A 25,700-nucleotide genomic window follows, 5' to 3' on the forward strand; every position below is an offset into this window, starting at 1 on the left:
ACTTAGTGCTTACACTGTATACTTTTTCTACCCTTTTATTTCTAATCTATTTTGAGAGTTATTTTGGTTTATCCACTCTGGCAATCTTTGCCTTCAAACTGGATTAGACATTTACATTTAATGTGATTATTGATAGAGCTGATTGTAGTTCTACTATATTATTATAAGTTTTCTAATTGTCCCACCTATTTTTGGTTTTTCCCCCCTTTTTCCCTGTCTTCTGTTGAATTATATTTTAGGGTTTCATTTCATATCCATCATTATTTTATTAGTTAAAACTCTTTTAAAAATGATTTTAGTAAATACTCTTTTTTTTTTTTTCTTTGTCGTTTTGTCTTTCTGGGGCTGCACCCTTGGCATATGGAAGTTCCTGGTTTAGGGGTCGATTCAGAGTTGTAGCCACCAGCCTATTCCACATCCGCAGCAACTAGGGATCTGAGCTGCATCTTCCGCCTACACCATAGCTCACAGCAATGCCAGATCCTTAACCCACTGAGCAAGGCCAGAGATTGAACCCACGTCCTAATGGATACTAGTTGGGTTCGTTAATCACTGAGCCACGATGGGAACTCAGTAAATACTCTTTTTAACTTAGGACAACTTACCTTCAAGAAATATACCACTTCATGTATAAGACCCTTATGGCATGCTTCCTTTCCCCCATCCCATTCTTTGAGCCACTGATGTCATGTATCTTATTTTTATACACAGTATATCTCACAAGATAGACATTAGCATTGTTTTTTTCTTTAAAGCTCCAGTTACCTTTTAAAGAAATTAAAACAGGAAGAATTTTTTTCTTAATTTATGTTTTACGGCCACACCCACAGCATATCAAAGTTCCCAGGCCAAGAACTGAATCTGATCTGTAGCTGCGGCAACACCAAATCCTTTAACCTACTGCACTGGGCTGGGGATTGAACTCACACCTCCACAGCAACCTGAGCCACTGCAGTCAGATTTTTAACCTATTGTGCCACAGCGGGAACTCTGAAGAGAAGTTTTGTTTATCGACATATGAGCCATTTCTAGCATTCTTTATTCCTCTGCATAGTTCAAACTTCTACCTGGTACCATTTTCCTTTTGCCCAAAGGACTTCCTTTAATATTTATTATAAGTCTGCTGACCATGAGTTGTCTCAGTTTTTGTCTAAAAAAGTTCTTACCTGTCCCTTATTTTTTTTTTCTTCTTTACTTTCTAAAGTTTTTTTACTGGCTATAGAATACTAGGTTGACATTTTTTAGCACTTGAAAATTGCCACTAAATTGCATTCTGTGTGCACAGTTTCTGATGACAGGTCTGCTGCCATTCTTGACATTGTTCCCTTGTTTGTAATAACTTTTTATTCCCTCTGCCTGCTTTTAATATTTTTCTCTTTATCAACAATTTTCAGCAATTTTCTTGTAGTACCTTGGTGTGTGTGTGTATCTTGCCTGGGGTATGCTGAATTTCTTGGATCCAGGGGTTAACATTTTCTTCAAATTCGGGGAAATTTAGGCTATTATTTCTCTTTCACCTTCCCCCTAAAAGCTGAGACTACAACTACACTTATGTTATATCTGAGGTTATCATCCTACAGGACACCAAGGTACTGTTCATATTTTTCTTTTTATTTTATTTTTGTCTTTTTAGGGCCACACCCACGGCATATGGAGGTTCCCAGGCTACGGGTCAAAGGGGAGCTGTAGCCACTGGCCTACACCACAGCCACAGCAATGCAGGATCCAAGCCGGTCTGTGACCTACATCACAGCTCATGGCAATGCTGGATCTTTAACCCACTGAGCAAGGCTAGGGATCCAACCCATATCCTCATGGATACTAGTCGGGTTTGTTAATCACTGAGCCATGACAGGAACACCCTGTTCATCTTTTTAAATCTATTCTCTCTCTATGCTTTTGGATAAATTCTCACTATGTTTTCAAGTTCACTGAACTTTTCTCCCAAAATATCTAATCTGCACTTAATCCTATCTAGTAAAATTCTCATTTGAGTTACTATATATATATCTTTTTATCTCTGGATGTTCCAATATCTTTTTTCTATCTTCCATTTCATTCCTCATTACATTGATGAACATGGGCCATATTTACAATTGTTGTTTTAACGTACTTGTCTGCTAGTTCTATCATCTCTGTCATTTCAGGGTCTATTTCTGTTGGCTCCTAGTTATAGGATTTTTCTCCTGCTTCTTTTTCTAGTGATGTTTGATTGGATAAAATTCACTGAATTTTTAGTGGCTGAATGCTAGATTTTCTTGTATTTACTTAGAGTGTTGGATTTCTGGCAGACAGTTGTTATTTATAGATTAATATGATTCTTCTGATGCTTAAATTTAAGCTTTTTTAGGGCTTATATAGAGGAACATTTACTCCAAGGCTAAATCTCTTTTTTTTTTTTTTTTCTTTTTGGCCATACTTGTGGCATGTGAAAGTTCTTGGGCCAGGGACTGAACCCTCACCACAGTAGTAACCTGAGCCACTGCAGTGATAACACCAGTTCCTTAACCCTCTTCACCACCAGGGGAACTCCTCCAGTGCTCAATCTTAAGTGACCTGGTAATTTTTCATTTCTCACAAGTGTCTTTGCCAGCTTTGGGAATTTTAGCCCATGCACACATGGTTCGGTGTTTGGCCAGATCCTCAGGAACACACCTGCATGGAGTTCCAAAATTCTTTTTCTGTCCAATACCCACCTCTCTAGAAAGGTGAGATATTAAGTGAATCAGGCTTTTCTATGCTGTCTCCTTGCTACTTATGTCTCTACTCCATTGAAGAGTCAGATACTTCACCTTTTTTTTTCTTTAAAGATAACTTTTATTGTGAAGGTTAATTTAATTCCATAATTTGTATATTACGAGAGATGTCAGAGACCTCAGCCAGCCATTAGCAATTTATTTTTTTAATTTTATTATGATTAATTTACAATGTTCTGTGAATTCTGTTGTACAGCTAAGTGACCCAGTCACGCATATATATATATATATATATATATATATATACACATACATATATATATTCTTTTTCTCACATTATTCTCCATTATGTTCCATCACAAGTGATTAGCTAAATAGTTCCCTGTGCTATACAGCAGGATCTCATTGCCCATCCACTCCAAATGCAAAGTTTTCATCTACTAGCCCCAGATTCCCTATCCATCCCACTCCTTCTCCCTCCCCCTGGCAAATGCGAGTCTGTCCTACACGTCCATGACCTTTTCTGTTTTGTAAAGAGATCATTTATGCCGTATTTTAGACTCCACATATAAGTGATAAAAATGGTGTCTGTCTTTCTCTTTCTGACTTAACTCAGTATGAGAATCTCTAGTTCCATCCATGTTGCTGCAAATGGCACTATTCTGTCCTTTTTATGGCTGAGTAGTATTCCATTGTATATATGTACCATATCTTCCTAATTCATTCATCCGTCGATGGGCATTTATGTTGTTTCCATGTCTTGGCTATTGTGAACAGTGATGCGATGAACATACAGATGAACATGCAGATGCATGTATCTTTTTCAATGAAATTGTGATTAAAAAACTTCCAAAAAACAATGACTTCACAGCTGAGTTCTATCAAATATTCAGAGAAGAGTTAACACCTCTTCTTCCGAAACTTTCCCAGAAAATTGCAGAGGAAGGAATACTCCCAACCTCATTCTATTAAGCCACCATTACCCTGATACCAAGACCAAAGATACTACAAAAAAGAAAATTACAGATCAATATCACTGATGAACATAGATGCAAAAATCCTCAACAAAATATTAGCAAACCTCACACAAATATACATTTAAAAGATCATACACCATGATCAAGTAGGATTTATTCCAGGGATGCAAGGATTCTTCAATATTCCCAAATCTATCAATGTGATCCACCACATCAACAAACTGAAAAATAAAAACCGTATAGTCATCTCAATAGATGTAGAAAAACCTTTTGACAAAATTCAACACCCATGCCTGATAAAAACTCTCCAGAGAGTGGGCATAGAGGGGAACTACCTCAATATAATAAAAGCCATTTATGACAAACCCACAGCTAACATCTTCTCAATAGTGAAAATCTGAAATTATTTCCACTAAGATCAGTAACAAGACAAGGATGTTCCCTTTCACCAACATTATTCCATATAGTCTTGAAGTCCAAGCCATGGCAATCAGAGAAGAAAAAGTAATAAAAGGGATGCAAATTGGAAAAGAAGAACTAAAACTATCACTATTTGTAGATGACATAATTCTATACTTAGAAATTCTAAAGACACTGACAGAAAACTATTAGAGCTCATCAATGAATTTGGTAAAGTCACAGGATATAAAATGAACACACAGAAATCGATTGTATATACTAAAAATGAAAGATCAGAAAGAGAAATTGGGGAAACAATCCCATTTACCATTGCATCAAAAAGAATAAAATACCTAGGAATAAACTTACCTAAAGAGACAAAAGACCTCTACTCTGAAAACTATAAAGCTACACGAATAGATGGGAAAATATACCATGACCTTAGACTGAAAGAATCAATATACTCAAAATGACAATATTGCCTAATCTTACAGATTCAATGCAATTCCTATCAAATTACCAATGAAAAGAAAAAATGGAAATGGAGGAATCAGGCTCCCTGACTTCAGACTCTACTACAAAGCTACAGTCATTAAGATGGTATGGTACTAGCACAAAAACAGAAATACAGACCAATGGAACAGTACAGAAAGCCCAGAAATAAACCCAAACACCTATGGTCATTTAATCTATGACAAAGGAGGCAAGAACATATGATGGAGCAAAGACTGTCTCTTCAATAAATGGCACTGGGAAAATAAGAGAATGAAATTAAAACACTTCTAACATGATACACAAAAATAAACTCAAAATGGATTAAAGACCTAAATGTAAGGCCAGACATATGACACTCCTAGAGGAAAACACAGGCAGAAGGCTCTTTGACATAAATCACAGCAACATCGTTTGATCCACCTCCTAGAATAAAGACAGTAAAGACACAAATAAACCAATGGGACTTAATAAAACTCAAAAGCTTCTGCACAGCAAAGGAAACCATTAAAAAAAAAAGACAACCCACAGAATGGGAGAAAATCTTTGCAAATGACTCAGCTGACAAAGGTTTAATCTCCAAAATATACAAACAACCCATACAACTCAACAACAACAAAACAAACGACCCAATTGAAAAATGGGCAGAAGACCTAAACAGACATTTCACCAAAGAAGACATATGGATGGCTAGCAGGCACGTGAAAAAATGCTCAGTGTTACTAATTATTAAAGAAATGCAAATCAAAACTACAATGAGGTACCACCTCACACCAGTTAGGATAGCCACCACTAACAAGCCAACAAATAACATATGCTGGAGAAGATGTAGAAAAAGGGGAACCTTTCTACACTTGCTGGTGGGAATGTAAATTGGTACAACCATTATGGAAAACAGTATGGAAATACCTCAGAAAACTAAATATAGAACTACCATATGACCCAGCAAGCCCACTCCTGGGCATATATCCAGGTACTTCATTTTTAATTTTGGTTACTGAGCTTTAAAGGCTGAAAAGAGAACTGATTTCCTTCTAAAAATCATGCTTTCTCCTCTTCTAGGAGAGGAGGAAGCAAGGTAAAGGGTACTTATTTCAGCTTTTTTTTTTTTTTTTTGGAATTGAATATAAAAACTTACAAAAATTGAATACAAAAACACATTTATTTCATTACCCTTACTCTTTAAAATATTTGTGCTTTATTATTTGTGTTGGTATATACCTAACTAAAGCTCTAAAATGAAGCCCCCGCTAAACCATTAAGTAGCTTTACATCTATTGAGAAAAAAAAAGGGGGGCCGATGTTTCGGGGGAGGTTGAAGAGAGGTAAGTGGGTGGAAGCAAATCTCTCCTCCAAGGCTAGGCTGTCATGAACTAAGTTTGAGTATATAGTTACCTGACAGTTGTAATAACAGTATAACCATAAACTGTATCTAGAAAATTATGCAGGCCCACTACTGAAAATTGAAAAGGCCAAATATATAAAGATGAAAATATATGCCACCTGAAAATCTGTCACTTAGAAGATAACGACTATTAATATTTTGCATGTGTCCTCACAGTTTTGCTAAGTACATACACACGCGCACACACACACACACACATACACACACACACACACACCTTTCTTCATTTAAGCTGAGATAATAGTACAGATATCATTTTTGAATTTCCTTTTAATTATGTTATAAGCATAACTGAGAGTCACTGAATTATTTTGATAAACATGATTCTTAACTAGGGACTGGACTAGGATGAGATGAGGGAAGCACCTAAAGGACCCACTCACCTCCTCCCAGTCCCAGATGTGTCTTAACAAACACACACTATGAACACACAGAAATGCTTTGTTGCTCAGAGTGGGGTCCATGAGTGAGCAGCATTAGCACTACCTGGGAGTTGGTTAGAAATATAATATTTTGGGCCCCACCACGGACTTAATCAACATTTACATTTTAACAAGATATCCAGGGATTCACATACATATAAAACTTTGAAAAGTAGTGCTTTAGCCTAACCATTTTTCCTATTATTGAACTCATATATTCTCAATTATTTTGCTATGATGGCATCCTATGGAATTCCCCTGCACACAAACCCTTGTGTTCTTTACTAATAATTTTATCCAGAGGGACACATTACCATGGGAATGCTAGGTCATTATAGTCTCATTTAAACTTGTGATTCCTAACCCACTCTGGTTGGAGAAACCAGTTAACCAGGGTTTCCTAGAATTCAGAAGTTAGAGAACTCAAAGGTCAGCATAACAGGTGGTGGTACATTTGAGTGTCCCAGCTGTGACAAAATGAGCTGCGTGACTGAGGGCAATGCTGGAACGTGCCCAAGGCTTAGTTTCCCCATTTGTTAAATGGGGATTTTAATAATATAGACCTCGCAGGATTGCCGTGAGGGTTAAGTTAGCTAAAATATATACAGCAACTTGCAGAGCACAGTACGTTATTCATGTGTTTACTATTATTATTAAAAGGAAAAACAAGTAAATAAAGAGGCTCTAGGAGTTCCCACTGGGGCACAACACGATCTGTGGCGTCTTTGCAACACCAGGACACAGGTTGGATCCCTGACCTGGGACAGTGGGTTAAGGATCCAGGGTTGCCACAGCAGCGGCATAGGTTGCAACTGTGGCTCAGATCTGATCCCTGGCCCAGGAACTCCACTGCCAAGGGACGGACAAAAAAGAAAAAAAAAAAAAAAAAAAGGAGGCTCTAGGTGGACTTAATACACCATTTTAAGGTCTGAACTTTCAAACATCAACTGTATGTAGCTTAAGCACTTCTTTCCTTTCAGCCTTGGTTCTGGGATCTGTTCTGAGCAGCTGAATTTGACAGAGAGAAGTGGGCTACATTCAAGAATTGCTTCCTCCCTTTCTTTATTAGTTCATTACTGGCTTTAAAAGGAGTGTTGCTCTATTTGTCGTCTACTAAGGCCAAGTGCAAAAATTAATCTAATTGCCTAAGTGCAAGAGATTAAGAACATGACACACATGCAATGATGATGTCACCTTTACAATGGAGGACATACTGCTGTCCATCTCCTCGTAGGGGGATCCCTGCCCCAAGTCAAAACAGGAGTATTGATATAGGAGGTAATTCCAAAAGTATGTCAGCATAGAAGTTCTGTTTGGGTGAAGTCAAAATGGTAACCAAGAAGGAAGTAAATGGAAAAGACAGAGCTAGTTGTAATGGGAAAGGGGGCAGCAAAGTCAGAAGCCTGGAGAAGACAGAGAAACAAGAGATTCTAGGTGAAAATAGGTCCAGGAGTTCAGGCTTTCCTTAGAGTCAGAAAAGTGTCTTTTTTTTTTGCTCTGCTTTTTAGGGCTGCACCTGCAGCATATGGAAGTTCCCAGGCTAGGGATCAAATCGGAGCTGCAGCTGTAGGCCTACGCCACAGCCATGCAGGATCCAAGCCACATCCGTGACCTGTGCTACAGTTCACAGCAATGCTGGATCCCTAACTTGCTGAGCTGGGCCAGGAATCGAACCCACATCCTCATGGAGACTATGTAGGGTTCTTAACCTGCTGAGCCACAACGGGAACTCCAACAGTGTCTTCATCAGAATGCTGATTTCACAGAGAGGGCCAGGCACATGTGGGGACAGGGCAGGGGGTGTGACAGGAAGCTCAGGCTGGAGGGACTTCTAGTTGTGTCATCCTGTTATTTGCGTGGTGGTCACCAGAGCAATCAAATCAAAGTACTTCAGGATCACAGAGACCTTGAAAGTCATTCTTGCCTATATCACCAATTCCAGGTTCAACAGTTCAGTGCTTATAAGAGACTTGAATTTGCATCAGTAGACTTTTCAGGTCTAACCAAAAGCCCTTAAAACTGAAAATTCTCTAACACCCAAATCATATTTTTGCCTTTCCAAGAGAAGATAAGAGAATGGCCGTCTCACCCTCAACGACATGGTGAAACACAGTCACTTCTTCTCAAAAAGCTTCTGGTATAAGGGTAAGAAGGAAGCAAATTTCCATTTCTAGAAAATTCTGACCAGATGCGAATTCCAAATATCATACATGCTCTTTACTTCTGAGACTCAGTACACTTTGGTTTAATAACTAAAATCTATTAGGGAATTTGGGTATGTATATGTGATTTGTCTCAGACTTAATATTGATCAAATAAAATTTAAATTAAAAAATGAAAGAAAGAAAAATACCTCAAAGGAAATAGATGAGGAACTGGCCAACCTGACCACCTTGATAAGTGCTGTTTTTTCACCTCAAATCGTGGAAACTCCCCCTAGAAGCGCTTTTACTATACAGGTGAGAACTTCCAATACAAAGACAGGAGAAAGAGTCTGAAAAAAGAAGATTCTTAAAAAAATGATAGACTCTCAGAGTTGGGGCGTCTTAGAAATCCACTCCCCTCTCCTCCACTCCAGCCCATCTTCCTCCACCACATCCCAGAGGCTGCTCAGCCTCAAAGTGACACTGTCAGAGACAAAGAACCCACTGTCCTCTGTAGCAGCCAGTCTATGTATATGCAGATGTAATTGTCACCAACATACTCCTCAGGATGCTCACTGAAGGGCTCGCTCTCTGTGAAAATCTTTCTGTAACGTCTCCCCATCAATGCTAGGAAGGTCTTCTCCGGGCTCTCTGTCTCCTGTCCCTCTTACACTTGAAAGCACTTCAAGTTAAAGAAACTTGGAATAATAAAGCTGCCAGTTTTCAAGTGTGACCTCTCCCGCTCCACATGGAAATGTTCTTTCCTCTCTAACTCTCCCTCCTCTGGTGCCAGACTAAAGGCTCCACTGGTTGGGAGGATGGTGTGGGGAAGGGAGTCGGAGGGAGTCATCTCATTCCAAATGCACTTGGAGAGTTTAAGGAACAGCAAGAAAGCAACTGTGGCTACAGTCCAATGAGCAAGATGGATTGTAGGAGGAGAAAAAGGCAGCAGGCACAACAGGCAAGGCCTACAAGAACACGCTGAGGCTTACAGATTTATCCTAAGTGTGATGGGTAAACACTGAAGGGCTTCGAACAGAAGAATGATGGTAAGTTTTAACATTAAAAGAAAACAAAACAGGGGGTTCCTGTGGTGGCGCAGTGGTAATGAACCTGACTAGTATCCACGAAGATGCAGGTTTGATCCCTGGCCTGGCTCACTGGGTTAAAGGATCCGGTGTTTCCATGAGCTGTGGTGTAGATCACACATGCAACTCAGAACTGGCGTTGCTGTGGCTGCGGTGTAGACAGCAGCTACAGCTCCAATCCGATCCCTAGCCTGGCAACCATCATATGCAGCAGGTGAGGCCCTAAGAAAAAGAAAAACAAAACAAAAACTCCCAACACTTTTGCTCTGACAGGGAACAGTGACTGGAAGGAGAAAGGGAAGGTGGGTGAGAAGACTGTTACGATTACCTAGGTAACTGAGGATGGTGATTTTAAGATATTAGGGTAGTAGTTGACGACGGGGGGACAGAAGCCAAGGGAGATGTGGGATATATTTTGAAAGGAACACATCCTAACCTTACTGATAGGCTGGAGGTGGGTTAAGAAGGCAAGTGAAAAGTCAATGATGAGTTCTAGTTTTTGGCCCAAGTAACTGAGTGGACCATTTACTGAGCGGAAGAAGGAGGAGGTAGGAAGAGGTTTGCGGAAGGGAGTTGAAAAGCCTACTGCAGATATGCTGAGTTTGAAATGTTTTTTAGACTTTGGAGATGATTTAGAATGGAGATGATGAATAGGCAGACAGAGATAGGAGGCTGTGGCTCATAAGAGGGATCAGGGTAAAGAAATAAATTGGGGAACTACTTAGTATTTCACAGTGAGGGAAAAGAATCTGGAAAAAGCACAGATATATAAGTATAACTGAATTATTTGCTGAAACTAACACAACGTCCTCCATCAATCATATGTCCATTTAAAAAAAGAATGAAAATAAAACAAATAAAAATAAATAAAACACCTAAAATTCCCGATTTTTGGGAGGGGGGGGTGGTGGAAAGAAAGGAATAGGCATTCCTGTTGTGGCTCAATGGGTTAAGGACCTGACATACTGTCCACGAGGATGTGGGTTCAATCCCTGGCCTCACTCAGTGGGTTAAGGATCTGGCATTGCCACAAGCTGTGGTGTAGGTCACAGATGTGGCTTAAATCTGGTGTTGCTGTGGTTGTGGTGTAGGCGGACAGCTGCAGCTCCAATTCAACCCCTACCTAGCCTGGAAACTTCCATATGCCATGGATACAGCGGGTGGGCGGCTGGGAAGAAAGAAGGAAGGGAGGGAGGGAGGAGCTGAGGAGGAAGGATGACATTTAAAATTAGGGATATAGGAGTTCCCGTTGTGGCGCAGGGGAAACAAAGCCAACTAGGAACCATGAGGTTGTGGGTTCGATCCCTGGCCTCGCTCAGTGGATTGAGGATCCAGCATTGCCATGAGCTGTGGTATAAGTCACAGATGTGGCTCTGATCCTGCATTGCTGTGGCTGTGGCATAGGCTGGCAGTCATAGCTCCAATTCGACCCCTAGCCTGGAAACCTCCATATGCTGTGGATGTGGCCCTAAAAAGCAAGAATTAAAAAAATAAAAAATAAAATAAAATTAGGGATATATGAGATCACAGCGAGAGTAACATAGATGACAGCCCGAGACTGAGCCCTGAAGAACGTCAACTTTCAGAGCCTATGAAGAATAGGGGACATCAAAAGAGACTTTGGAAATTTTATGTGTATCTTATGCTTCCAAGTGTAAGAGGGACAGCGAATGAGAGCCACAGAAAGACATAGGTAGAACTGACGAGGAAAAGTTACCCAGAGAGGTTTCTGTCCAGTATAACGAGCACTGTGAGTAAGCTGGCACCACTCTTAGGCTTCCTTCAAAAGCAGCTGGAATTATTTGATATCTACAAACTACAAGATCCATCGCTGGCCATCATAATCTCCTTCAAAAACCACCTTTCAAAGTCACGTGCCACTCCACTTCTGACTCCTGACCTGCTGATGGAGTCTAGAGCTGCGTTTCACGTGCCAGCTGCTCAATTACTCCTGCCCTGGCCCCTGGCATGGGTCCTGGCTTCTGAATCCAAGTTCTCACCCCCACTAACAACTTGGATTGCCCAGTGCTGACCAGGAGGTGCGCTGAGATCATGTTCCCCCGGGCTGCCAAGAGTTCCTGGCGCGTGGTCAAGGCAGCACACAGGGAGTGAGTGTTCCGCAATTAATCAGGTGACAGAGAACAACTGACATGCTCGGGGACCAGAGGATGAGCCAGAGTGAGGCAGCAACGCGGAGCGGGAGACAGCGCTCCAGGCCTGTCACCCCAGGAGAACCTGTTCTGGGTCCCCCAGGGCAATGAGACCTCCTTTCACCCAGAACACTGGAAGTTCTTAAGTTTACCATGTGCATGTGTCCAAGGATGCAGGATTCCCTGGATGCTGGTAACCTTAGGAACCAAAAAGTGGGTTCTGCACGCCCTTGGGGTGGCCTGGGGACATCTGTGTCCCTCTCTGCCACATCTATGATGGAAACTTCAAACTATCCCATAGGTGGTTAACGAGCCTGACTAGTATCCATGAGGATGCAGGTTCGATCCCCAGCCTCACTCAGTGGGTTGGGGGTCTGGCGTGGCTATGGCTGTAGCATAGGCCGGCAGCTACAGCTCCAATTTGACCCTTAGCCTGGGAACCTCCATACACCTCAGTGCAGCCCTAAAAAGACAAAAAAAAAAAAAAAAAAAAAAAAAAAAAAGGAAAAGATAAAAAGAAAGTGCCTGGTAGTACCTATTAGCTCTTCTCCTTTATACTTTAGGTGACCATAAAATGACAGCCAGTCAGCTGAACGGTAAAGCATGTTTCCAAAGTCTCAAACAACAATTTGAAAGCCCTGCAAGCACAGAAGTAGAATAAAAGGCTCTTTAATTTGTTTTTTGTTTTTTTGAACATGTGAACTATTACATGATCAATGGAGTTGGAACTTGTCCTGAAAAAAAATGCTCCCTCCCTTTTTCTAAACTTTCCTGCCAAGGTTAACACAATTATGCTCCATGATGAAGAAGCAAAGATGTAAATTCTACTGACATGAGATGGATAACATCAATTCTGAATAAGTATCATCAAGCAAAAGAGAATTCTCCAAAATTTTTCTGCAAGAGTCATTCGGGCCCATGTCTGCTGTTTAAAATGTTTATATCCTTTAAGCAGACTGTATTTCTATTTCCCTTTATGAAATTTAACGAAAATCCTTAAAGTTGGCAACAGCAGCAGGAAACCATTTATAAGGCCAGCATGGCTATTTTACTTTTATTAACGAAAAGTTATGTAATAGTTGCGGCAAACTGCAGAGTTCTCTTTTATAGTCTTTTAATATTTATAGAAATTTCAGAGAGTTATACGGCCAGAGTTCATTTTGGAAAGTGAGAGTTTCAATTATCAGACAGCAATCAATTATTCTAGCTCAGCTACCGCAATGGCTATTTAAGAGTTGCGCTCATCTTTATTCATGTTTTTTAACAATAGGTCAACTGTGTCCAGTACTTGACCTAGAAGCTCAAATAGGTGTGACTGAACTGTATACTGACAAAGGTCTCCGCTCCAAACTACTGAGTCACACTGCTGGCCTTTTTGGCTCTAACAGTACATTAAAGAAAAGAAAAGGAAAAGGAAAAAGCAGTGCACTGGGAACCATTTAAGGTTATGCTTGTATTAATAGAAAGAGTTGTACTAAACCGCAAAAAAGAACACACAAGTACCTTAAAGGAATCAGAGAGCAAGCCTGTAACGGAGTTCAAGGAGATGTTCACAGACACCAGGCCAATGTCCAGAAAACGAAATCCCACACCGCCTGTGAACAGAAAACTGAGACTTAGTGTCACATATTTCCCTGCATCTCTAATGGACAGAATCTGGATGCTTCTAGAGGTAATTAACCATTTTGAATTTTCAAACTATTACTCAGAAAAGCTACTTCCAAATTATGATTTTCAAATAAACCTTGATTGCTTTTGGCTTTAAATAAACATTTTTATTTTAGAATAATTTTGAATTTACAGAAGGGTTGAAAAAAATACTACAAAGGTCCTGTGCTCCTTTCACCCAATTCACCCTAAAGTTAACATCTTACACCACCATGGCACGTTTGTCAAAACTAAGAAACAGATGTTGGAATGTTATTATTATCGAAGCTGCAGAATGTATTTGAACTTCACCTGATTTTTTAAGAGTGCCTTTTTTTCAGTTTGAAGATCCAATCCCGGGTACCACTTTGCAAACGATGTTTTTTTAGGGCTTTAAGTTTTGAAATATGCCTAACTCCTGTGTCTTACAATGTTCCCATTATAATTATTAAAGAAAACAAACCTAGAGCTCCCTGGAAAATATGATTTATTGGATATCAGAGAATGTTACATTATGATTCATGTAAACATGGTATTTCTACTTATGTTTTACAGAGAAGAACAAAAGGCAAATGGCTGAAGTAAGATACACTCCATTGTCTACTTTGTCCAAAACAAATCATTTAACTTTTCAGAAACATCTCTTCAAAAAACGCCTGTCACTTACCAAAGTCCCAAGGCTCCAGAAAAGAGTCATAAGACAGATGGGAAATTCTTTTAATTCATCCTGTAACAAAATATAAAGCTTTATCATAATCATAATATCCATTTTTATCAAATATATGTACAACCTGCCTTCTTTCCATTCCCAAATTCCATTTTTAATTACTGCATGATATTTTTATTATATTTATTAACAAAAGAACTCATTTAAGGAGGAATAATTCTAAAAATGTATTATATGTCTTTAAAAATAAAGGCAAGCAAAATTTAATAAAATTTTTAAGAGGAAGAGAAGATGTTCTTAAAAAAAAAAAAAAAGAAACGCCACATGAATAAAACTAAGAAGAATGCTTCACATTCTTTTCCATGTGCATAATGCTGTGCAAATTACTAAATGGTCACAAACAAGTGAATCACACTGAGAGCACTGCCTTTGTAAGGGGAAAATAGTCATCTAGAGTTTGAGGTTGGGAGATTTTTGAAAAGACACATGTCTGGTAAAGTGCCCACATGGGTCAGGTTGACCGAGACAGTCCCAACCCCATGCCCGCTGTCCCAGTGTCCCACCCAATTCAAAATTTGTCCTGGATTTTCCATTTTCTGGTGATTTTTTAAAAATGAGAGCGTTGGAGTTTCCATCTTGGCAGAGCGGAAACGAATTTGACTAGGAACCATGAGGTTGCAAGTTCAATCCCTGGCCTTGCTCAGTGCGTTAAGGATCTGTGAACTGTGGTGTAGATGGCAGATGCAGCTCGGATCTGGCATTGCTATGGCTGTGGTGTAGGCTGGGGGCTACAGCTCCAATTAGACCCCTAGCCTGGGAACCTCCATATGCTGCAGGTGAGGCCCTAAAAAGACAAAAAGAAAAAAAGAGAGAGAGAGCATTATATTAAGCCAGAGCGTTGACTTCCAGGCTCTGCCATGACCTTGCTGAGAAGGGCGAAATGTGTGCACAGTGAACCCAGCTGTCAACTTAACCTGTGGTTAAATGTGGAATAGCCTGAGCAGTAATTCATCTCTGGATGGGCTGAAACGGACACCTCACTCTCAGAGTCAGCACCCGAACCACTAGCAGGAAAAGGAAGTGCACTTGGACTAAATCCCCCAGTCTTGGGTGGAGATCCAAGAAAAGAGTCAAGGCTGCCCCAGCCATGACCAGCTCAAGGGTAATCAATTTAAGAAAAGCCAACAGAGATGAAATTTTATCTACTACTCTATAAAGCATGACTTGTCATTTAGATCAAATGAGTGGCCTCTAGGTTAATCTTGCTCAGTTCTGATGACAAAGTACCTCGTTTACATAGCCAACAAGTGACAGCTGTTACTTTGTTGGCTCTATTAGCAGAAGAAATTCACACTTAAATGATGCCAGCTTTCTACCAGTGTCAGGAGAGGTATCAAAGGGAAATCACTTAAATCTTTCATGTAAAAAAGGGGGAAAAATCATTTAAATCTAACAATGGTTTGATTGTCTTTTTCCAGTTCATAGAACCAAAATAAAGCTCTTGGAAGTTCATTTTATAGAATGTGAAACACCTGACAGGTGTAGCAGCTATTTAAACTCAGTTAAGAATTTCAACAACAAAGATAAAATTATAGTTATTTTTCATTAATCACTGTAATTAAGTTCTATAGAGTCACCATGAACAGCAAATTAGTGAATATCAAACTAATGCTCTTAGAGGAAATACACAGTTAGGTTCCTCTGAGCCTCTGGCTACAACATTTTCATCAACTGCTCAAAGTTAACCTTGTGTTAATGTGTGTTCCTGTATAAAGACATTTTATTTAATATATGTTATTGATTCATTAACCTTGAACTCAGAGTCAGTAGCACTAACTCATGCCTGAATAAAGTTTATTTAAGACATGCATTTTTCTCCATAAAACACATCACATCACAGCCTTCTTGCACTTACAATATACAGGAATTTCAGTAATATACAGCACTTCAATACCTTGCCTGGGAGCCACTGTAAACAGTGAGATCACCAACAAGAAGCACAAAAAAACAAACAAACAAAAAAAGTGGCACCACGAAAAGGACACTTGTTTCTAGTCTGAGAGGTAAAAGAAGAAAGCCTTGCTTTACCTCAGCTGACAACAAACCAAATTTTGCTACTCTGCAAATGTCCCTGAATGACTACCAAAGTGACAAAAGTGATGGGAGTTCCCATCACGGCTCAGTCGTAAAGAACCCAACTGGTATCCACAAGGACATGGGTTCGATCCCTGGCCTCGCTCAGTGGATTAAGGATCCAGTGTTGCCGAAAGCTGTGGTATAGGTCGCAGATGAGGCTCAATTCTGGCATTGCTGTGGCTGTGGTCTAGGCCAGCAGCTATAGCCCTGATTTGTACCCTAGCCTGGGAACTTCCATATGCCGTGGGTGCGGCCCTAAAAAAGCCAAAAAAAAAAAAAAAAAAAAAAAAAAAAGTGACAAGAGTACAGACTTGGGGTTACAAATTTTTGTGAGTAGGGAGAATGTGCAAAATGGAACCTATAAGTAATGAGGATAAGTTGTTTCTACAGTGATAACACAAATGCAAATTTTGGACAAGTACAGCATTACAGAGTAAAAACCAATATTCTTATCAATTTAAAAAATTATGGAACAGGAGTTCCCCAGTGGCCTAGCGGTTAAGGATCTGGTGTTGTCATTGCTGTGGTATGGGTTTGGTCCGTGGCCCAGGGCATGGTTATGATTCATGTATAATTCACAACTGTACCATATAAACAGCAATATAACACCAAAGTAGAAGCAGACACATCTCACAATTATATTCACCAAAGATGTGGATCTAATTTGATTATATTGAATTAAATATAAGCAAAACTGACAAGTATTTAATCAAAACTGACAAATATTTAAACATGCATGCATATACACAAAGAAACTAAACTAAAATATTTTTGTGACAAAGACGATGTTGAATAAAAAAAGTACTCCAGCATGGCAGTACGTGTTCTCTCTTTTCGCTACTTATCTTAGAAATCTTTGAGGCCTTGAAGACTCAGTAAAATCATCAAGAGTATGGAAGTTTTTCAATTGAGCGCTCAAAATCTTCTGTTTGGTCAGTTGGAAATCTTTAATTCAGATTTAATTTATACACAGAACCAGTTTTTTTGTGTGTGTTTTTTTGTGTTTTGTTTTTTTTTTTTACTTTGATAAGTTTATATTGTACAAGGATGAAATGGACTTCAAAATGGTTGCAATCTAGCAGCCTCTAAATTTAGTGTTCAAAAGACTTCTAAATATATAGTTTATCTGACAGACTTTCTCTTATAAATATTTCATTCAATAAATGTACTCTAAATAAAGTAAAAAAGACAAAACTTATGGAAATATATGGGTTAGAATATTTTCATGTTAAACTATTAAAAAAAGAAAATTTAAAAAAACTTCGATTTAACAGAATTTGCTTTGAACTTACCAGGTATGTTCGTACCTTCACACATATTATAGTCTCATATTTAAAAACTATGATTTACAACAAATAGTAACTACTGAAAAGAATCAACAATTTCAAGTTTAGCAACCATAAAACAAAACTTTAAGGACTATAATTTTAGGAGACAAAAATAACCATATTTTAAATCTGTATTTCTTTCAGAAAAATACAGAGACCCAGTACTACAGATAAATTATGACTAAGAAACTAAATAATGTATGTGAACTTTTACTGAGAATTCTATTTATGTTCTTTGAAAAAAGTCAATATGAAAGAGTTTCATCTTACTTTGATGTTTGTTTTGATGTTCAGTGTTTTTTAATTAACATGAAAATGTTCCTTTTTTAGAAATAAGTTTATTTTAAAAATAACTTCTTAATAGGACTTATAGATTCACCAATACAATAAAAAAGAGCTATCGGTCAATAAATAAAATTATATAATTTTATCTTTAGTACTTCTAATTCCCAAAAGAATCTCAGTTTGGGCAATAAATTAAATGCTTAACCTAATTGTGGTGGTTAATTTTATGTGTCCATTTGGCTACACTATGCCCAGTTACTTCCGTCTAACACTAGTCTACATGTTGCTGTGAAGGTCCTTGTGGATGTGATTAACATTTATTATCAATTGACTTTGTTTTTTTAAATTTTTTATTATAGGTGACTTACAATATTCTATTAATTTCTGCTGTACAGTAAAGTGACCTAGTTATACATTATATACATTAGCTTTTTGTTTGTCTTTTTTTTAAGGGCCACACCCTCGGCATATGGAGGTTCCCAGGCTAGGGGTCGAATCGGAGTTGGAGCCATCGGCCTACGCCAGAGCCACAGCAACATCAGGTCTGAGCCGCATCTGCAACCCACACCACAGCTCATGGCAATGCTGGTTCCCATATATATACACATTCTTCTTCTCACATTATCCTCCATCATGGTCCATCACAAGAGATTATAGTTCCCTGTGCTATCCTGCAGGATCTCATTGCATTCGGTTGACCTTACAGCAAATTACTCTCCATAATGTAGTGGACCTCATCCAATCAGCTGAAGGCCTTCAGAGCAAAGACTGAACTTTCCCAAGGAAGAAGCAATTCTGCCTCAAGACCCATTACCAAAACCCTGCCCATGTTTCCAGCCTGATGGGCTGCCCTGCAAGTTTTCGACTCAAGACTTAATCATTGACTCTTAACCTAAAATTTCTGCCTGCTGGCATACCCCCAAAATTTCACCCTTACTAGCTCCCACAATCATGTGAGCCAGTTCCTTAACATAAAAACTCTCTCTCCCTATCCATCCATCCATAGTGCACTCATAAAAGGTGTGATAGCATGGATAGATATATATCCTGCTGGTAGTATTCCTCTCCACAACCTAATACACTAGGTGAACAAGATTAGGAAATATCCAGCATCTCCAGCCAAAAGAACCTGCTCCCTGATAAGAGTAGAAAAATGAAGTAGTTTTATTTTAGGAAGCATGCGATTCAATCATTAACAATGCCTTTTAGAATTCTCGTCGTGGCTCGGCGGTTAAGGAACCTAAGTGGCATCCATGAGGACTCAGGTTCAGCCCCTGGCCTCACTCAGTGGGTTAAGGATCTGCTGTTACCGTGAGCTATGATGTAGGTTGCACATGCTGCCTTGATCCCATATTGCTGTTGCCTTAGTGTAGGCTGGAGGCTACAGCTCCAATTGGAACCCTAGCCTGGGAACCTCCATATGCCATAGGTGCAGCCCCAAAAAGACAGAAAGACAAAACGAAAACAAAAAACAATGCTTTTAAAGAACAGAAAACCAGATTTTAGGGTCCTACCTTCCTAGGAAGAATGACACCATGTCACCCCAAAACCCAGCTTTCAGAGAACCCAGCTTCCTTCTCTTTGTAACTTCTTTCAAGCAGGGAGTCTGAGACAGGGAAGGTGCTCCAAAACGTTGCTAAACATTTCACTTTGCCAAACAATGTCTCAGAAGACAATGCCAGTCCTAAAGCCTATAAAGATGACAAGAGAATATGCAAAGCTATATTTTTTAATGGTTTCAGTAATCATGTTTTCAGTAAGATTACTGTTGTCATTATGAGACTACTGCATGTGTAACCAGGGATTAAAAATAAGTGAATAATTATGGGATTTTCTAATTCTATAATCACTTGTGACTTTGAAAACCAGGATTCTTGCCATAGAGGAAAAGAGATGCAGAAGGAAGATTTAAATGCACTGTAGTCTAGAGGTTTAATTTCAAGTATCAAAATGAACTTGGGAGGTATTTTACTTTATTCTAAATATGTGCACATATTTCTGAGCTCTGATTATAGAAAAGGCCCACAAACAAAGACCTATCCAGTATCACCGAGTACTCTTTAGAGATCAGAGCTTCTTAGAGAAATGACTAATTCTAAGGCTCAGGAGGCAATTTCAAAAGGCTCCCACTGGCCACAAAGATGGAATAATTTGAGCTTCATTAATGATAATAACTGAAATGGATTTAAACCCATCAAATAAGTTTAAGTCCAAGAGTTCATAACTTAAAAAAAAAAATTGGTCACCTTGAAGAGATGACAGAGAACCAATTAATTATATTAAAAACTATTAAATCAAAGAAAAAGCTCAAGAATTTATCCTGCCTTTCTTTTATGAGCTGTATCACTGGGTAGTACCTAAACTCTTTCAACTATGAAAATGCTCTCCAAGTCACACACATATCTAATGGTAAACAGTAAAATTCTAACTGACTAGGAAGGTATAAGCACAGCCTTTAACCAATGAGTGGCTTTTATGCTAACCAAGAGGTGACCCTTGGGTAGTGAAGATGAAAGGAAAAAAAAAAAAAAGAAATTTGAGTAGAGACATCCAATGCTGTACACTGGGGGGAAAAGCCTTCACACAGTCAATACAACCAAGTCACTAAATATATATATATATATATCTCCAAGCAAACAGCAATAATATTAACCCTAAGTCCTAAGGTGATAAGTACAGAGTTGTTCTGTTATTTAAAACATCCAGTTTTCAACAAATATTGCAAAGTGTGCTAAGAAACAGCAAACCCATTTGCAGGAAAAAAAAAAGAAAAAAAAAGGCAGGCAATACAAACTGATTTTAAAGGGGCCCAGATGTTAGACTTAACAGATAAAGATTTAAGTTGATAGAACAAAAGGAAATCAAATATAAAGAGTTAGAGAAAAGTGTGATGACAGTGTTTTATCAAATACAGAAGACCAAGATATTGAAACAATTTTTTAAAGAACCAAATAGAAATTTTGGAATTGCACAATAACTGAAATGGAAAAATCACTATAAGAGCTCAACAGTAGACATGAACTGGCATAAGAAATAATTAGAGTGCTTGAAAATAAATCAATAGAAATTATACAATTTGAAGATTTAAATAACGGCTGCAACCTTCCCAAATTTTTCGAAAAACATTAATCTACACATCTAAGAAGTTCAACAAACTACAAACCAGATAAATATACAAGGAGATCTGCACATACACAAAAATATAATCAAAATGTTGAAAGACAAAAAAAATCTTCAAAGCAGCAAAAGAAAAATAACTGTTCACATACAAGGAACTCCAACAAGATTAACAACTGACTTCTCATCACAAGTAAAGAAAACTAGAAGGCGGTAGGATTGAATATTCAAACGGCTAAAAGTAAAAAACTGTGAATTAAAAATCTTATGTCCAGCATAACTATCTTGCAACTATGAAGGTGAAATCAAGACATTCCCAGAAAAACAAAAACTGAGAGAATGTGTTGCTAGGAGATCTGCTTTACAAGAAATACTGAAGAGAGTTTTTCAGGTTAAAATCAAATGACACCAAATAGTAATTTGAATCTACACACAAAAATGACTGCCAATAAAGGTACATAATTATAAAAGACACTATAATTGCATATTTCTTTACCTTCTCTTAACTGTTTTAAAGAGCAATTCAATGAAATGATATGCATACAACTGTACTGTTAGGCTAAAAACATATGAAATTTTATATATTTGATAACAATAACATAGAGGAAGCAGGTAAGAGCAAAGTCTTACTGAAGTAAGGTAATAATACCAGAGGGAAACTCAAGTCCAGAGAATACATGAAGCAAATGAAAAATAGAAAATTTAATATAACTAACTCCATAAATATGTACCTACTTTCCTTTCTTCTTTCAGCTTCAAGACTTAAAACTTCTTTAAAAGATCTATATAAATTAAAAATCATAACAGTGTATTATTGCATTTTTATAATATAGGCATAATATGGATAAAATACTGGCCAAAAAAAGGGGGGAGAAAAAGAGAGTTTCAGTTATTGCTGAAAGTAGGTAAAATTTGGAAGTAGATTCTTTTAAGTTAAAGTTGATACTGTAAATGCTAGAGCAAATACCAAGAAAATAATTCAAAATATATAATTTAAAAATTATTAAAGGAATTAAGATACCGTATTGGCAGAAATTCACTTATTTCAAAAGAGGACAGTTCAAAAAAAAGAAGAACAAAAGGAGACACAAGATGCATAGAAAACAAAAAGCAAAATGGCAGATGTAAATCTAACCATATAAATAATATAAATGTGAATAAATTAAATAATTAATTCAAAAGGCAGAGATTATCAGACTGTATTTTTAAAAATTCATCTATATATTATATATTGTGTACAGAAGACACATTCTAGATTCAATGATACAAATAGGTCGAAGGCAAAAGCAGGGAAAACAACATACTGTGCAAAGAGCAACTTTAAGAGAATCAGACAAAGTAAACTTTAAAACAACAAAGGAAGAAGAATTGAAAGAATAAACAATTTAAAAATGATAGTGGGGGATTTCATATCTCCTTTCAATAGTCGATAGAACAACCAGGAAGAAAATCAACAGGGAAACATAAGACTGGAATAAAACTATAAGCCAACTAGATAAAACAGACATTCCACACAAAAACACAATACACATTCTCAAGTACACATGAAACATTCTCTAAAATAGACCATATTCTAGGCCAGGAACAACCCTAAATAATACAAAGTGATTAAAATCATGTGAAGAATGTTCTATGACCACAATGGAATGCTATTAGAAATCAGTAACAGAAGGAAATTTTGGAAATTCAGGAATACATAGAAATAAAACAATACCCTGCTAAATAGCCAAAGAGTCCAAGAAGAAATCATAAAGGGAATTAGAAAATACTTTGAGAGAAAGTATTGAAAACTAAAATGCAACATAACAAAACTTATGAGATGCAGCTAAAGAAAGCAGTGCTTAGAGCAAAATTGGTAGCTGTAAATGCCTGTATTAAAAAAGAAACAAATCAGGAGTTCCTGTCATGGCGCAGCAAAAGTGAATCCAACTAGGAATCATGAGGTTGTGGGTTCGAACCCTGGCCTCGCTCAGTGGGTTAAGGATCCGGTATTGCCGTGAGCTGTGGTGTGGGTCGCAGACACAGCTCAGCTCTGGTATTGCTGTGGCTCTGGTGTAGGCTGGCGGCAACAGCTCTGATTGGACCCTTAGCCTGGGAACCTCCATATGCCTCGGGTGCGGCCCTAAAAAGACAAAAAGACTAAATAAATAAATAAGAAACAAAACAATAACCTAACTTTTCCATCTGAAGTACCAAGAAAAAAGAACAATTTAAACCTGCATAAGCAGAAGGAAGGAAATAATAAAGATTAAAATGGAAACAAATGAGGAGTTGCCATTGTGGCTCAACTAATTAGGAATCCAACACTGTGTCCACGAGGATGCAGGTTTGCTCTCTGGGCTCAATCAGTGGGTTAAGGCTCTGGAGTTGACACAAGCTACAGCATAAGGTCACAGATGTGGCTGGGATCTGGTGTTGCCGTGTCTGTGTCATAGGCCTCAGTTGCAAGCTGTAGCTCTGATTCAACCCCTAGCCTGGCAAAAGCAGAAGGAAGGAAATAATAAAGATTAAAATGGATATATGGCAAGTTCCATATATCGCAGATGCAGCTGTTAAAAATAAAAATAAAAATAAAAAAGGAAGAAAATAAATGAATAAAATGCAAACAAATGAAAAAATATAATAGAAAAAATAAGAAAGAAAATTAATGAAAGGAAAAATTGTCTTTGAAAAGACCCCAAAAAGTCAACAAACCTTTAACTAAAATGGCCAAGAAAAAATGAGGACACACAAATTACTAAAATCAGAAATGAACAAAGGAACATTACTGACATTACTATTTATCATTTAGAAATAAAAAGTATTATGAAGGAACGCAATGAACAACTATACACTAACAAACCATACTAATGAAATAAAAAGTAAAAACCACATGATATCAACAGACACAGAAAAGGCATTTTCCAAAATCTAGCACCCTCTTGTCATAAAAAGCACTCAACAAAGCAGGAATAGAAAGGAACTTCCTAAATCAGACAAAAGGCCTCTACAGACAAAACACAGCTAATACCATACTTAATAAGAATGAATGCACAGCTCCTAAAATTAGGAAAAAGAAAATAAAAACAATGTCCTATTTCTTTTCTTATCATTTTTATTTATTTATTTATTTTTGATATGCTCCTGTGGCTTATGGAGGTTCCCAGGCTATAGGTCAAATCAGAGCTGTAGTTGCTGGCCACAGGGCCAGGGCCACAGCCACAGCAACACAGGATCGGAGCTGTGTCTGTGACCTACACCACAACTCATGGCAATGCTGGATCCTTAACCCACTGAGCAATGCCGGGGATTGAACCTGCGTCCTCGCGGATGATAGTCAAGATTCCTTAACCACTGAGCCATGACAGGAACTCCCTATTTCTTATCATTTTCTACTCAACATTTCACTGCGGATTCTAGCCAATGCAATTAGGCGAGAAAAAAAATCAGCATCCAGATTGGAGAGGAGTAAGTATAACTACCTCTCTTCATAGGTGACATGATTTGTAGAAAAGCCTAAGGAATCTCTTTTAAAAACCTTTTAAACACAAATAACCAGGTTCAACAAGAATAATATACAAATTCAATTTATTTCTATATAACAACAATGACCAACTGAAAATGAAAGAATGAAATTAAGAAAAGAGTTGCATTTATGACCACATCAAAAGGAATAAAATATTCTGGAATATATTTAACAAGAATACTTTAAAATGCACTCACTGGAAACTACAGAACACTGCTGGAAGAAATTAAAGACAAAATATGCCATATTCATGGGTTGTTAACATCTGATATTGTTAGGATATCACTATTTATCTCATTGGTCTACATATCCAGCACAATTATTATCATAATTCAAGGAGCTTTTTCTGCAGAAATTTAAAAACTGACCCTGAAACCCAAACAGATATGCAAGGAACCCAGGACAGTCTGAAAAAAAGGAGAACAGAGTTGGAAAAATCCACATATCTCAATTTCAAAACTTACTATCTAGCTCAGTAATCAACACAGTATGGTACTGACATAAACATGTAACACAATGGGAAGAGAATTAAGAGTTCAGAAATAAACTCTTACATTTATAATCATTTGACAAAGAGTGTCATCTGAAAGAATTTAATTGGCAAAGTACAGCCTTTTCAACAAATGGTACAGGACCAAATGAATATCCACATGCAAAAAAGTAAAGTGGGACCTTTTCATACATAATAATTAACTAAAAATGGACCAGAGGCTTTAATATAAGTGCTAAAACTATAAAAAAATCTTAGAAGAAAACTGAGCAGTAAATCTTTATCATCTTGGATTAGGCAATAGTTTATTAAACATGATACCAAAAGTACAAGTGATGAAAGAAAAAATAAATTGGAATACATCTAAATTAAAATCTTCTGTACTGTAAATGATACTATAAAGAAAGTAGGGAAAAGACACAGAATGGGAGTAAATAATTACAGATAATATATCTGAAAAGGACTGGTATCAGTTATAAAGAACTCCTGTAAGCCTTTAATAAAAAGATAAACAAAGAATCAATATTATCATTATTTTTATAATTTTAAAAGTTTAAATGAATGAAGGACATGAATAAACATTTCTCCAAAGAAATTTACAGATGTCCAATAAACACACGAGAAGATCCTCAGCATCATTTGCTACTGGGGAAATGCAAAGGAAACTGTAATATGTTTATGGTCAATTAGCTACTCAGTGAGACAGCACTTTATACCCATTAAGATGGAGATAATCAAAAAGAGATAATAAC

General features: G+C 37.7%; 1 protein-coding gene across 43 annotated transcripts in view; it reads right to left on the reverse strand.

Moving 5' to 3' along the window:
• The window catches only part of ZNF438 (zinc finger protein 438), a 198,718-nt gene that overhangs the window by 136,583 nt on the left and 36,435 nt on the right, over positions 1-25,700 (reverse strand). For 25 of the 43 annotated variants that reach the window (XR_002336133.2, XM_084980129.1, XM_021064202.2 and 22 more), the window contains exons 2-3: positions 14,088-14,147; positions 13,277-13,368 (exon numbers count right to left, since the gene is read on the reverse strand). The gene's annotated coding sequence lies outside the window, so the exon portion shown is untranslated. Of the gene's footprint in view, positions 1-13,276; positions 13,369-14,087; positions 14,148-19,350; positions 19,528-21,688; positions 21,736-25,700 lie in introns of those variants that run through there. The other 18 variants (XM_084980122.1, XM_084980127.1, XM_084980099.1 and 15 more) reach the window with 2 other exon arrangements.

This window comes from Sus scrofa, chromosome 10, assembly GCF_054392235.1.
Source record: "Sus scrofa isolate SSC_HxYL_T2T_F1_AM1 chromosome 10, Sscrofa_HxYL_maternal_Yorkshire_Landrace_v2.0, whole genome shotgun sequence".
NCBI lineage: Eukaryota > Metazoa > Chordata > Mammalia > Artiodactyla > Suidae > Sus > Sus scrofa.